Genomic DNA, 15992 nt, shown 5'->3' with positions numbered 1-15992 from the left:
ACAATGGTATTGACATTACAGTTGATCTGGAAGTATTACGTTTTTGGGGCGCTAAAATAAGGTAAATTGTACGGACCAAGGCAATGTACAAAAGTGAGTGAGTTTACGTTAGATTAATTTATCTCATGACAGCCAACAATATAACTCAACTAAATGTGGCTAGCATACGAGTCCAACGTGCGATGGCCACATTGTTTACATCTAAGTTAGCTAGCAGCAGTAATTAACACTATCACCTCTCTCTCCCCCCTCACCAATCTGTCTCTCCTAGCTCTTCGTCTGGTTCCTCCAAAACACAACTATATTTTACCCGGGTGTATTGCCCACTTAGTTTCAATTAAGAAACATACTGTAGTATTATTGACCTCACGTTACGAGACCAAGCCAGTGGTTTGTTTACATGTAGTAAAACAATTGCTAACGCTGACACCTTGTGGTTATAATGTTGAACTGCATATGAATTACACCAGGATGATACATTACATGAAGTTCAAATTGCAACTTTATTTCAAGCAACATATATTTTGAAATTAAATCAAATTAACCTTGAAATATTCATTTCTGCACCCCCTTTTGAAAGTGATATTTGCTAATAATGTCTCTTCTGAGCATGTCATCCTTAAGGCCTATCTTCGTTGCAATAATCAATATCATGGTGGCATGTACAGTAGGTGTAGAAGTCAAATCTGGTATCCTTCAACATGGTTAGCCTCAATGTCGAATGAAAAAGAGAAACCCACACACTGATCTTGCCAGTTTCAATCAAATTATTCCCACACACACAAGTTCAAAGACGTGTGAGTGCTTAACATGCCAACCACTGGAGAAGGAGGACAGTGAGTGTCGCAGAGTGAAGCTGTCACGTTCTGACCATAGTTCTTTTGTATTTTCTGTGTTTTAGTGTGGTCAGGGCGTGATTTGGGTGGGTTATCTATGTGTTGTGTTTCTATGTTGGGTTTGTTGTTTGGCCTGATATGGTTCTCAATCAGAGGCAGGTGTTTGTCATTGTCTCTGATTGGGAACCACATTTAGGTAGCCTGTTTTGTGTTGGGTTTTGTGGGTGGTTGTCTTCTGTCTTTGTGTCTATGCACCAGATAGGACTGTTTCGGTTTTGACACATTTGTTATTTTGTATTTTGTAGTGTTCACGGTTTTGTCGTTATTAAACATGATGAACACTAACTACGCTGCGTCTTGGTCCGATCCCTGCTACACCTCCTCTTCAGACGAAGAGGAGGAAATCTGCCGTTACAGAAGCAAATCGGCGCAAAATGACGGGAGGAGATTCACCCCCAGCCGAGATGCTTACAGTATTAAAATATGATACATTCATGATAGACAGGAGGAGACACGACTTCAAGTCTCCTCTATTACACACACACCCCTTTCACCTCCTACCCCACCGACAGTATAACTCAGCCACCGACTGTGATCTGAGTCAATGTAGCACAATTAAATAGCCACAAAATTAAATCTGGGGGTGCTAGATTGACCCAGTTCACACAGTCTTCTCTGCTGGCTGCTGAGGTTCATGAGGAGAAGGAGGAGGTCAGTGAGTGTAGCAGAGGGGTGAGTGTACTGAGGTTGATGAGGAGAAGGAGGAGGTCAGTGAGTGTAGCAGAGGGGTGAGTGTGTAGCACATGTGAACTAGTTTACAGGTGAATGCTAGGCTCTTTCTCAATTCATCCTTCCTCGATTCCTCTCCTCGTCTCCTTCTAAGAAGAAGGTCCGAGGGGAGAGACCTTGTACCTTCTCTTCCAATACAGATGCCGTACAGTACAGGTGGGGAGATAGGATGCGAGTAATCAAGGAAAGACAAAAGTGAGAAAGCCCTAGTAGCCATCATGTGGTGATGTCACCCACCCTGCGACCAAAAGTACTGTTATCCTAGCCCAACCTTGGTTTTGGCATGATAATGGATGCTGCATTGTGGGTATGAAATGCTGTTGTGGACAGGGGTTGCATCCTAGGTCAGGCATACAGGGAGTGTTACACCCACACCAATGTGCAATATCATCAGACAAAATGAGAGTGAGTGACAACAAAATAAAACAGACAAACGGGGAATGTTCAATGACAAAAAACTACAGTAATTTAGATTTGGGTATGTAATTTTAGGTGAAAATGGATCCTTAAGAGGTTTAATTCAAAGAATCAACACTTTATTTCATATCATACAAAGAACACCTGTGTAAATGGTTAGTGGGTTTAGACATTCACCTTACTCCAAAACAAGAGATTGAATAGTTAAATGAATAGTGTATAATACAAAAAATAAGGGCTGGGCTGGAACAGAAACCTGCACACCCATTAGCTAGATCTCTAGGAGCAAGGTTCACCATGCATGTTATAGGTCTATGTAGTCATACAAACAATTCTAACAGTAAACCAGTTGCATATATATAACCCATTGGCAATATACCGTTCAGTGTCTCCAGGATTTAGGACTTTCTTTGGGACCTTCATCCACAGGTCTCTGTATCTGAGTTTACGAAACATAGAAATTAGACCAGGACTTGCTTCATTATTCTCAAGTTATGTAACATTTGATATTTCATTGTAATTTATTTTTTATACTGTCATAGTTCTCTTTGGAACTGGTTTTCTGTTCATGAGCTAGTTAGCTTAGCTACTAGCTAGGTAGCTAACTTGTCGCTTTTGGCAGATTAAGCTAACGTTTGTGTCATAACTTTTATATATTGGATGGCTGTCTAGCCTATTTATATACATTACCTAGAATAGATGGACACACTTGATAAACAACTTACTTGTGTGCTACACATCATCCTGACGCCGCCACCTCCTGCTGCTGCTAACGTTACTATCCATGCAGGCGATGCAGCCCGCTACGATGCTTCTTTGGAAAATCTAGCAATAAACGTACATTTTCCCAGGACCAGCCCATCCGCGAATACTATGGTCAAAAATGATAATTTTGACCTTGAGAAAACAACTAGACTAAGTTAACTTAGCTAGCTAGCTGGTTACAGCAGCGACGGAACAGCTGTTGTTTACAAGTTCACCAGAAGTTCTTTGGGGTTCCAGGGTTCACTTTCGCTCCTCTTAAAAAAGCAGTTAAAAATATCCATATTTGGCTGTTTTCGCTGCATATCATGTAGAAGTAGTCCCTTTTCAGGTTTAGAAGAAGTGACTGCTAAATGCTAACTTCCATTCGTATAAGAGTATAAGCGTTCCCGGAAGTCTCGCAATGTTGCACCTCTGGGTTTAGAAACTTGGTGGTTAATCTTTGGAACCAATGACTGGCCATTTATCAATTCGATTGCCTCACCTCCTGCGTCCTCTCTTCTCAGTCTTCTCTCGCCTCCTTTTAAAAAAGGTCAACTGTAATCGAGGACAGTCAGCAAGGAGAGTGAACATGGATGGGAATGTGTTGCTTGAAAGGTCTGTGCTCTCCGGGATCCTTATTGGGACGTCCCTACCCCATTGAAGTTGACATTTAAAATGTAGGGTAGGGGTTAGGGTAGGAACGTCCCAACCCATTGGGCAAAACCTGGTTGAAAAGACGCCAGTATGACGACTTATTCTGGCCACAAACTGTATTTTTACTGACCAAAATATGACATATTTTTCTGACCACCATATGACCAGTTGGTCATAATATCTGACCAGCTGGTCATAATTCTGACCACTATATGATGTGTTATATTATGTGTTATATACTGTAGTTAAGACCTCAACAAAACCTGGTAATGACCACCTGACTACAGCTTATTACTGTAAAAAGTATTACAGAAGATAAAGTTGGATATTGAAAACATGGTTCATTACATTTCTATGTGTTTCCATAGTCACCAATAAAAGTTGAAATCTGCAGCACATTGTTACATTTAAAATAGACAGCAAGTGCAAAAACAAATCAAAGAATTTTGCACATCTGCATACAGTAATTGTTTCATAATTCACCAACAGACATTACATACATATAAAGCCTGGGACACAGAGTATATAATTGCAGATTGTTTTATTTTATTAATGATTAATATGAGTAGTGTGATTGGACAGATCTGCAATGAAGAGAATCAACGCATTACAACTTGATCAATTTGAGATTTAAAAGAAAACTAGAAAAGGACATTCCTCAAGAAAATGTAGTTTATCTATTTCTATGATGGATCACACCAATATGTAGCTATACCCAGGGGTGTTATTTGGGTTCTTGCATTGTCATTATATTGAATCTCGCTGCGCTCTATCAGCACCATGGACAGTGCCCTACACACTAAAGCAAGATTCTTTATAAAAACCAACCAACTGGATTGTTTCAATCTTAACTTTTCAAAAGTTGCAGCTTCCTTGATGCTCTGTGGAACTTCCTGAGTAATCGATCATTCCATTCTCCCCGAAATCTTCTTTCAAGATTTCCCCCTCAAATACCAGTTTGATTAGTTGAATTTTCATTGGGTGTAGCATGCTTCTGTGCTGACTGAAAACGTTTGTCAAAGTGGAAAGTGGGTTCTCTCGTGTAGCTGTGGGCGCCCTAAAAGTCAGTCCATGTTTCAGTGCAGTAAGCACGGTCGGCATAGCGCAGAGAAGCCCAGATAATTGGAGCCAGAGCAGGCAATTTCTGTCTTGGCAAGAAACACTAAATTCAGCTTCCACCCAATCGGTTTTCTCAACGTCACAAGTCTCAACACCAGTCTCAACGTCATGTGGTATCCCAGGAGGTCTACCCCGGGGGATGGCAGTTGACTGCAGTTAAAACTTCATCAAAGGTGATGAAGTTTTGACTGCAGTCAACTGCAACTTTCTGCAGACTTGTTTACGTGCTGCTGTGCATTTTGTTGCCAACCTTACTTTGCTACCTGACAACTTTACGGTTTTTACTTTTTAATTACCGTTTATATTTTTAGTTTTTCCCTCACTCAACTTTTTTTCATTCAACTTTTTCCCTCCGGACGTTTTATCTGGACATGGTTCGTCAGGACTTCCAACAGCCGAAGCTAAGTAGTAACATTAACATGATGCCTTCTAATTGCAGTCGCTGTACTCATAATATACAGGAGAACGATCGCCTTACGGCGAGGATAGCTGTGCTGCAAGCCCAGCTTCAGACGCAATCGTTAGGCAAGGGTATTTTCAGTGTAGGAAAGGATGAAACAGCGTCTGTGCCACCAGTAAATACAGATAGTAACGTTAGTATAAATCCCCTCGCACGGTCCCCGCAGCCGGACAACTTTCTCATGGCTTCTGGAGGGAAATGCTGTAGGAATGCTCAACCGGTGTCGCTCATTCAGCCGACAGAAACTTTCAACCGGTTCTCCCCATTAAGCAGCGAGTCGGAGTCAGAGGCCGAGCCTTCTCTGGTCTCTACTCCTCCCGTTACGGGGTCTGAGAAGCCGAAGCTTCCCACCATTAGCTCTGACAAATTGAAAACCCTAGTCATTGGCGACTCCATTACCCGCAGTATTAGACTTAAAACTAATCATCCAGCGATCATACACTGTTTACCAGGGGGCAGGGCTACTGATGTAAAGGCTCACCTGAAGATGGTGCTGGCTAAGGCTAAAACTGGCGCGTATAGAGATATTGTTATCCACGTCGGCACCAACGATGTTAGGATGAAACAGTCAGAGGTCACCAAGCGCGACATAGCTTCAGCGTGTAAATCAGCTAGAAAGATGTCGGCATCGAGTAATTGTCTCTGGCCCCCTCCCAGTTACGGGGAGTGATGAGCTCGACAGCAGAGTCTCACAACTCAATCGCTGGTTGAAAACTGTTTTCTGCCCCTCCCAAAAGATAGAATTTGTAGATAATTGGCCCTCTTTCTGGGACTCACCCACAAACAGGACCAAGCCTGGCCTGTTGAGGAGTGACGGACTCCATCCTAGCTGGAGGGGTTGTCGTGGCAATTTCCTGTATTACCAAATGATGAGAGAGCAAACCACACACCAGTCAGAGTTATACTTAAACTTCACCTTTAATAATCATTAAGCTTTTGCAATAGCATTTGACTTTCAACATTTCAGTATCTCTAATGAAATAGTTGAGAGTCCCCAACATAATGGCAACTGAGATCTTTTATAGCAAAGATCCACCCCCTAGTCGACATGACAAACCACAGATAATAGGAACTGCTTCACAAAGAAAGACTTTTACTTGAGAGAGGAGTATCCCATAGCTAGACAGCATTCGCTATAAATTATCGTTCAGTTTGGTCTCCTAAACAAGGTTCTAATCTCATCCTTGGTACTTCACTGTCTACCAAAACATTACCTCATCCAATGGCATATATCAATTGTCAATCCTAGATACTCCCAAACCTGGACAAACTCAAAATCAGACAGTGAGCCTCTTAGGTCAAATACTAGGTCAAGATAAGGGCAACCTCAGAGGGGACATACAATGGTTCCATTCTGTCCTCCTCCCCTTCTGATATTCTACATAGCACCACATGGTTTAACAGATACATTGACATATGAAGACAAGCCTGACCTCTCCCCTCTCTGGGCCCCGAGTGACTAAGCCCTAGCTGAGAAGTGATAACTGCAACTACCAACCCTATAGACAAAGGGAAAGATTTTAATGACAAGTATCTCACAAGCATATGATGAAAATAAATATGCTTATCTATGTTACCCAACTCATTCTGATTCATCCCCAACAGGGTGCTCTCATCTTATCTACCAACATAGACAGGGCTCTAACTCCCCTGGCTCCACAATGAAATAGGGTGCAGGCCAGGCAGCAGGCTGTTAGCCAGCCTGCCAGCTTAGTGGAGTCTGCCACTAGCATAGTCAGTGTAGTCAGCTCAGCTATCCCCATTGAGACCGTGTCTGTGCCTCAACCTAGGTTGGGCAAAACTAAACATGGCGGTGTTCGCCTTAGCAATCTCACTAGAACAAAGACCTCCTCCATTCCTGCCATTATTGAAAGAGATCGTGATACCTCACATCTCAAAATAGGGCTACTTAATGTTAGATCCCTCACTTCAAAGGCAGTTATAGTCAATGAACTAATCACTGATCATAATCTAAATGTGATTGGCCTGACTGAAACATGGCTTAAGCCTGATGAATTTACTGTGTTAAATGAGGCCTCACCTCCTGGTTACACTAGTGACCATATCCCCCATGCATCCCGCAAAGGCGGAGGTGTTGCTAACATTTACGATAGCAAATTTCAATTTACAAAAAAAAACTTACGTGTTCGTCTTTTAAGCTTCTAGTCATGAAATCTATGCAGCCTACTCAATCACTTTTTATAGCTACTGTTTACAGGCCTCCTGGGCCATATACAGTGTTCCTCACTGAGTTCCCTGAATTCCTATCGGACCTTGTAGTCATAGTAGATAATATTCAAATCTTTGGTGATTTTAATATTCACATGGAAAAGTCCACAGACCCACTCCAAAAGGCTTTCGGAGCCATCATCGACTCAGTGGGTTTTGTCCAACATGTCTCTGGACCTACTTACTGTCACAGTCATACTCTGGACCTAGTTTTGTCCTGTGGAATAAATGTTGTTTTTCCTCATAATCCTGGACTATCGGACCACCATTTTATTATGTTTGTAATCGCAACAAATAATCTGCTCAGACCCCAACCAAGGAGCATCAAAAGTCGTGCTATTAATTCTCAGACAACCCAATGATTCCTTGATGCCCTTCCAGACTCCCTCTGCCTACCCAAGGACGTCAGAGGACAAAAATCAGTTAACCGCCTAACTGAGGAACTCAATTTAACCTTGCGCAATACCCTAGATGCAGTTGCACCCCTAAAAACATTTGTCATGAGAAACTAGCTCCCTGGTATACAGAAAATACCTGAGCTCTGAAGCAAACTTCCAGAAAATTGGAACGGAAATGGCGCCACACCAACCTGGAAGTCTTCCGACTAGCTTGGAAAGACAGTACCGTGCAGTATCGAAGAGCCCTCACTCCTGCTTGATCATCCTATTTTTCCAACTTAATTGAGGAAAATAAGAACAATCCGAAATAAATTTTTGATACTGTCGCAAAGCTAACTAAAAAGCAGCATTCTCCAAGAGAGGATGGCTTTCACTTCAGCAGTAATAAATTCATGAACTTCGTTGAGGAAAAGATCATGATCATTAGAAAGCAAATTACGGACTCCTCTTTAAATCGGCGTATTCCTCCAAAGCTCAGTTGTCCTGAGTCTGCACAACTCTGCCAGGACCTAGGATCAAGAGAGACACTCAAGTGTTTTAGTACTATATCTCTTGACACAATGATGAAAATAATCATGGCCTCTAAACCTTCAAGCTGCATACTGGATCCTATTCCAACTAAACTACTGAAAGAGCTGCTTCCTGTGCTTGGCCCTCCTATGTTGAACATAATAAACGGCTCTCTATCCACCGGATGTGTACCAAACTCACTAAAAGTGGCAGTAATAAAGCCTCTCTTGAAAAAGCCAAACCTTGACCCAGAAAATATAAAAAACTATCGGCCTATATCGAATCTTCCATTCCTCTCAAAAATTTAAAAAAAGCTGTTGCGCAGCAACTCACTGCCTTCCTGAAGACAAACAATTCCTCTTGGGGATGTCATTCGAAAACATAATGTTAACTTTCATTGCTATGCGGATGACACACAGCTGTACATTTCAATGAAACATGGTGAAGCCCCAAAATTGCCCTCGCTAGAAGCCTGTGTTTCAGACATAAGGAAGTGGATGGCTGCAAACTTTTTACTTTTAAACTCGGACAAAACAGAGATGCTTGTTCTAGGTCCCAAGAAACAAAGAGATCTTCTGTTGAATCTGACAATTAATCTTAATGGTTGCACAGTCGTCTCAAATAAAACTGTGAAGGACCTCGGCGTTACTCTGGACCCTGATCTCTCGTTTGACGAACATATCAAGACTGTTTCACAGACAGCTTTTTTCCATCTACGTAACATTGCAAAAATCAGAAACTTTCTGTCCAAAAATGATGCAGAAAAATGAATCCATGCTTTTGTTACTTCTAGGTTAGACTACTGCAATGCTCTACTTTCCGGCTACCCGGATAAAGCACTAAATAAACTTCAGTTAGTGCTAAATACGGCTGCTAGAATCCTGACTAGAACCAAAAAAGTGTATCATATTACTCCAGTGCTAGCCTCCCTACACTGGCTTCCTGTTAAGGCAAGGGCTGATTTCAAGGTTTTACTGCTAACCTACAAAGCATTACATGGGCTTGCTCCTACCTATCTTTCCGATTTGGTCCTGCCGTACATACCCACACGTACGCTACGGTCACAAGACGCAGGCCTCCTAATTGTCCCTAGAATTTCTAAGCAAACAGCTGGAGGCAGGGCTTTCTCCTATAGAGCTCCATTTTTATGGAATTTGTCTGCCTACCCATGTGAGAGACGCATACTCGGTCTCAACCTTTAAGTCTTTACTGAAGACTCATCTCTTCAGTAGGTCATATGATTGAGTGTAGTCTGGTCCAGGAGTGTGAAGGTGAACGGAAATTCTCTGGATCACCGAACCGCCCTTGCTGTCTCTGCCTGGCTGGTTCCCCTCTCTCCACTGGGATTCTCTGCCTCTAACCATATTACAGGGGCTGAGTCACTGGCTTACTGGTGCTCTTCCATGCCGTCCCTAGGAGGGGTGCGTCACTTGAGTACGTTGAGTCCCTGACGTGGTCTTCGTGTCTGGGTTGTGCCGTGGCGGAGATCTTCGTGGGCTATACTCGGCCTTGTCTCAGGATGGTAAGTTGGTGGTTGAAGATATCCCTCTAGTGGTGTGGGGGCTGTGCTTTGGCAAAGTGGGTGGGGTTATATCCTGTCTGTTTGGCCCTGTCCGGGGGTATCATCGGATGGGGCCACAGTGTCTCCTGACCCCTCCTGTCTCAGCCTCCAGTATTTATGCTGCAGTAGTTTATGTGTCGGGGGGCTAGTGTCAGTCTGTCATATCTGGAGTACTTCTCCTGTCTTATCCGGTGTCCTGTGTGAATTAAAGTATGCTCTCTCTAATTCTCTCTTTCTTTCTTTCTCTCTCTCGGAGGACCTGAGCCCTAGGACCATGCCTCAGGACTACCTGGCATGATGACTTCTTGCTGTCCCCAGTCCACCTGGCCGTGCTGCTGCCCCAGTTTCAACTGTTCTGCCTGCGGCTATGGAACTCTCTAGAAGAGACTGTCATGTTTTGTCTTTTGATTATCATGTCTTGTCCCTGTGCTTCCCTTCCATTTGTCTCCCTCTGCTGGTCTTAGTAGGTTCTTTCCCTCTCTCTTCCCCTCCCTCTCTTCCTCTCTCGCTCTCTCTCTATCGTTCCGTTCCTGCTCCCAGCTGTTCCTCATTCTCCTAACTACCTCATTTAATCTTTCACACCTGTCCCCTATTTTGCCCTCTGATTAGAGTTCCTATTTCTCCCTCTGTTTTCCGCTTCTGTCCTTGTCGGATCTTTGTTTGATGTTTGCTGTTCCGTGTCCTGGTTCCGCCCTGTCGTGTTTTTGCCTTCATCAGATGCTGCGTGTGAGCAGGTGTCATCTAAGATATATCCAGGAGTACCGTTTTGTTTAAGTTTGGAATAAAGACTCTGTTTTTGTTAAGTCGCTTTTGGGTCCTCATTCATCTGCATAACAGAAAGATCCGACCAGTATGGACCCAGCGACTACGGATTCTCGCAACACTGCCATCGAGATCCAGGGAGCAATGCTCGGCAGACACGAGCAGGAATTGTCTGCTGCTCGTCATGCCGTTGAGACCCTGGCCGCTCAGGTTTCCAACCTCTCAGGACAGTTTCAGAGTCTTCGTCTCGTGCCACCTGTTACTTCCTGGTCTTCCGAGTCTTCGGAACCTAGGGTTAATAACCCACCATGTTACTCTGGGCAACCCACTGAGTGCCGCTCCTTTCTGACCCAGTGTGATATTGTGTTTTCTCTCCAGCCCAACACATACTCACGAGAGAGAGCTCGGATCGCCTACGTCATATCACTCCTTACTGGTCGGGCTCGGGAGTGGGGCACAGCTATCTGGGAGGCAAGGGCTGAGTGTACTAACGATTATCAGAGCTTTAAAGAGGAGATGATACGGGTTTTTGATCGTTCAGTTTTTGGGAAGGAGGCTTCCAGGGTCCTGGCTTCCCTATGTCAAGGTGATCGATCCATAACGGATTACTCTATAGAGTTTCGCACTCTTGCTGCATCCAGTGACTGGAACGAGCCGGCGTTGCTCGCTCGTTTTCTGGAGGGACTTCACGCTGAGGTTAAGGATGAGATTCTCTCCCGGGAGGTTCCTTCCAGCGTGGACTCTTTGATTGCACTCGCCATCCGCATAGAACGACGGGTAGATCTTCGTCACCGAGCTCGTGGAAGAGAGCTCGCGTTAACGGTGTTTCCCCTCTCCGCATCTCAACCATCTTCTCCCATCAGCTCAGAGACTGAGCCCATGCAGCTGGGAGGTATTCGCATCTCGACTAAGGAGAGGGAACGGAGAATCACCAACCGCCTTTGTCTCTATTGCGGTTCTGCTGGACATTTTGTCATGTCATGTCCAGTAAAAGGCCAGAGCTCATCAGTAAGCGGAGGGCTACTGGTGAGCGCTACTACTCAGGTCTCTCCATCAAGATCCTGTACTACCTTGTCGGTCCATCTACGCTGGACCGGTTCGGCTGCTTCCTGCAGTGCCTTGATAGACTCTGGGGCTGAGGGTTGTTTTATGGACGAAGCATGGGCTCGGAAACATGACATTCCTCTCAGACAGTTAGGGAAGCCCACGCCCATGTTCGCCTTAGATGGTAGTCTTCTCCCCAGTATCAGATGTGAGACACTACCTTTAACCCTCACAGTATCTGGTAACCACAGTGAGACCATTTCCTTTTTGATTTTTCGTTCACCTTTTACACCTGTTGTTTTGGGTCATCCCTGGCTAGTATGTCATAATCCTTCTATTAATTGGTCTAGTAATTCTATCCTATCCTGGAACGTTTCTTGTCATGTGAAGTGTTTAATGTCTGCTATCCCTCCTGTGTCTTCTGTCCCCTCTACTCAGGAGGAACCTGGTGACTTGACAGGAGTGCCGGAGGAATATCATGATCTGCGCACGGTCTTCAGTCGGTCCAGAGCCAGCTCCCTTCCTCCTCACCGGTCGTATGATTGTTGTATTGATCTCCTTCCGGGGACCACTCCCCCTCGGGGTAGACTTTACTCTCTGTCGGCTCCCGAACGTAAGGCTCTCGAGGATTATCTGTCTGTTTCTCTCAACGCCGGTACCGTGGTGCCTTCTTCCTCTCCCGCCGGAGCGGGGTTTTTCTTTGTTAAGAAGAAGGACGGTACTCTGCGCCCCTGTGTGGATTATCGAGGGCTGAATGACATAACGGTTAAGAATCGTTATCCGCTTCCCCTTATGTCGTCAGCCTTCGAGATGCTGCAGGGAGCCAGGTTCTTTACTAAGTTGGAACTTCGTAACGCTTACCATCTCGTACGCATCAGAGAGGGGGACGAGTGGAAAACGGCGTTTAACACTCCGTTAGGGCATTTTGAATACCGGGTTCTGCCGTTCGGTCTCTCTAATGCTCCAGCGGTCTTTCAGGCATTAGTCAATGATGTACTGAGAGACATGCTGAACATCTTTGTTTTCGTTTACCTTGACGATATCCTGATTTTTTCACCGTCACTCGAGATTCATGTTCAGCACGTTCGACGTGTACTCCAGCGCCTTTTAGAGAATTGTCTCTACGTGAAGGCTGAGAAGTGCGCCTTTCATGTCTCCTCTGTCACTTTTCTTGGTTCTGTTATTTCCGCTGAAGGCATTCAGATGGATCCCGCTAAGGTCCAGGCTGTCAGCGATTGGCCCGTCCCTAAGTCACGTGTCGAGTTGCAGCGCTTTCTCGGTTTCGCTAATTTCTATCGGCGTTTCATTCGTAATTTCGGTCAAGTGGCTGCCCCTCTCACAGCTCTGACTTCTGTCAAGACTTGCTTTAAGTGGTCCGGTTCCGCCCAGGGAGCTTTTGATCTCCTCAAGAAGCGTTTTACATCCGCTCCTATCCTTGTTACTCCTGACGTCACTAAACAATTTATTGTCGAGGTTGACGCTTCAGAGGTGGGCGTGGGAGCCATTCTGTCCCAGCGCTTCCAGTCTGACGATAAGGTTCATCCTTGCGCTTACTTTTCTCATCGCCTGTCGCCATCGGAACGCAACTATGATGTGGGTAACCGCGAACTGCTCGCTATCCGCTTAGCCATAGGCGAATGGCGACAGTGGTTGGAGGGGGCGACCGTTCCTTTTGTCGTTTGGACTGACCATAAGAACCTTGAGTACATCCGTTCTGCCAAACGACTTAATGCACGTCAAGCTCGTTGGGCGTTGTTTTTCGCTCGTTTCGAGTTCGTGATTTCCTATCGCCCGGGGAATAAGAACACCAAGCCTGATGCCTTATCCCGTCTCTTTAGTTCTTCTGTGGTTTCTACCGACCCCGAGGGGATTCTCCCTGAAGGGCGTGTTGTCGGGTTGACTGTCTGGGGAATTGAGAGACAGGTAAAGCAAGCGCTCACTCACACTGCGTCGCCGCGCGCTTGTCCTAGTAACCTTCTGTTTGTTCCTGTCCCTACTCGTCTGGCTGTTCTTCAGTGGGCTCATTCTGCCAAGTTAGCTGGCCACCCCGGTGTTCGGGGTACGCTTGCTTCTATTCGCCAGCGGTTTTGGTGGCCTACTCAGGAGCGGGACACGCGCCGTTTCGTGGCTGCTTGTTCGGACTGCGCGCAGACTAAGTCAGGTAACTCTCCTCCTGCCGGTCGTCTCAGACCGCTTCCCATTCCTTCTCGACCATGGTCTCACATCGCCTTAGACTTTATTACCGGTCTGCCTTCGTCTGCGGGGAAGACTGTGATTCTTACGGTTATCGATAGGTTCTCTAAGGCGGCACATTTCATTCCCCTCGCTAAGCTTCCTTCCGCTAAGGAGACGGCACAAATCATCATTGAGAATGTGTTCAGAATTCATGGCCTCCCGTTAGACGCCGTTTCAGACAGAGGTCCGCAATTCACGTCACAGTTTTGGAGGGAGTTCTGTCGTTTGATCGGTGCTTCCGTCAGTCTCTCTTCCGGGTTTCATCCCCAGTCTAACGGTCAAGCAGAAAGGGCCAATCAGTCGATTGGTCGCATTTTACGCAGCCTTTCGTTTCGAAACCCTGCGTCTTGGGCAGAACAGCTCCCCTGGGCTGAGTACGCTCACAACTCGCTTCCTTCGTCTGCTACAGGGCTATCTCCGTTTCAGAGTAGTCTTGGTTACCAGCCTCCTCTGTTCTCGTCCCAGCTCGCCGAGTCCAGCGTTCCCTCCGCTCAGGCTTTTGTTCAACGTTGTGAGCGCACTTGGAGGAGGGTCAGGTCTGCACTTTGCCGTTACAGGGCGCAGACTGTGAGAGCCGCCAATAAACGTAGGATTAAGAGTCCTAGGTATTGTCGCGGTCAGAGAGTGTGGCTTTCCACTCGTAACCTTCCCCTTACGACAGCTTCTCGCAAGTTGACTCCGCGGTTCATTGGTCCGTTCCGTGTCTCTCAGGTCGTCAATCCTGTCGCTGTGCGACTGCTTCTTCCGCGACATCTTCGTCGCGTCCACCCTGTCTTCCATGTCTCTTGTGTCAAGCCTTTTCTTCGCGCTCCCGTTCGTCTTCCCTCCCCCCCTCCCGTCCTTGTCGAGGGCGCACCTATTTACAAGGTACGGAAGATCATGGACATGCGTTCTCGGGGACGTGGTCACCAGTACTTAGTGGATTGGGAGGGTTACGGTCCTGAGGAGAGGAGTTGGGTTCCATCTCGGGACGTGCTGGACCGTTCGTTGATTAATGATTTCCTCCGTTGCCGCCAGGGTTCCTCCTCGAGTGCGCCAGGAGGCGCTCGGTGAGTGGGGGGGTACTGTCATGTTTTGTCTTTTGATTATCATGTCTTGTCCCTGTGCTTCCCTTCCATTTGTCTCCCTCTGCTGGTCTTAGTAGGTTCTTTCCCTCTCTCTTCCCCTCCCTCTCTTCCTCTCTCGCTCTCTCTCTATCGTTCCGTTCCTGCTCCCAGCTGTTCCTCATTCTCCTAACTACCTCATTTAATCTTTCACACCTGTCCCCTATTTTGCCCTCTGATTAGAGTTCCTATTTCTCCCTCTGTTTTCCGCTTCTGTCCTTGTCGGATCTTTGTTTGATGTTTGCTGTTCCGTGTCCTGGTTCCGCCCTGTCGTGTTTTTGCCTTCATCAGATGCTGCGTGTGAGCAGGTGTCATCTAAGATATATCCAGGAGTACCGTTTTGTTTAAGTTTGGAATAAAGACTCTGTTTTTGTTAAGTCGCTTTTGGGTCCTCATTCATCTGCATAACAGAGACAGCAGGAGCGGTAGAGATACTCTCAATGATCGGCTATGAAAAGCCAACTGACATTTACTCCTGAGGTGCTGACTTGTTGCACCCTCGACAACTACTGTGATTATTATTATTTGACCATGCTGGTCATTTATGAACATTTGAACATCTTGGCCATGTTCTGTTATAATTTCCACCTGGCACAGCCAGAAGAGGAATGGCCACCCCTCATAGCCTGGTTCCTCTCTAGGTTTCTTCCTAGGTTTTGGCCTTTCTAGAGTTTTTCCCTATCACCGTGCTTCTACACCTGCATTGCTTGCTGTTTGGGGTTATAAGCTGGGTTTCTGTACAGCACTGATATATCAGCTGATGTAAGAAGGGCTATATAAATACATTTGATTTGATTTGATTTAGAAGGGAGGTACGTGATGCGACGTTGGCTCTCTCTGCTGGGAGTACATGAGCTGGGCACCCCAACACGGATAGCTCCAATTTGAGGTAATTAGGGGAAAGTGCCAGCCAGCCGTGGAGGTCAAATAAAAGGAGCACTGTGGCACACCGCCAGGCAGGACGGGGAGGGACCAACACAGAGCCAAAGCTGAGAAGAAGGACCGAGCCAAATCTACGTGATTTTCTTTGTTATGTTTATTTTATGCCCTAGTAAAGTTGTTTGCGGACTAAAACTTCCCTGTCTCTGTGTTAATCTCTGCACGCTCAACCCAACACCCCACGGTTTACTA

Source organism: Salvelinus namaycush, chromosome 35 (assembly GCF_016432855.1).
Source record: "Salvelinus namaycush isolate Seneca chromosome 35, SaNama_1.0, whole genome shotgun sequence".
Lineage (NCBI taxonomy): Eukaryota > Metazoa > Chordata > Actinopteri > Salmoniformes > Salmonidae > Salvelinus > Salvelinus namaycush.
The sequence above is the reverse complement of the archived record's forward strand: the minus strand, read 5'-3'. Positions refer to the sequence as shown.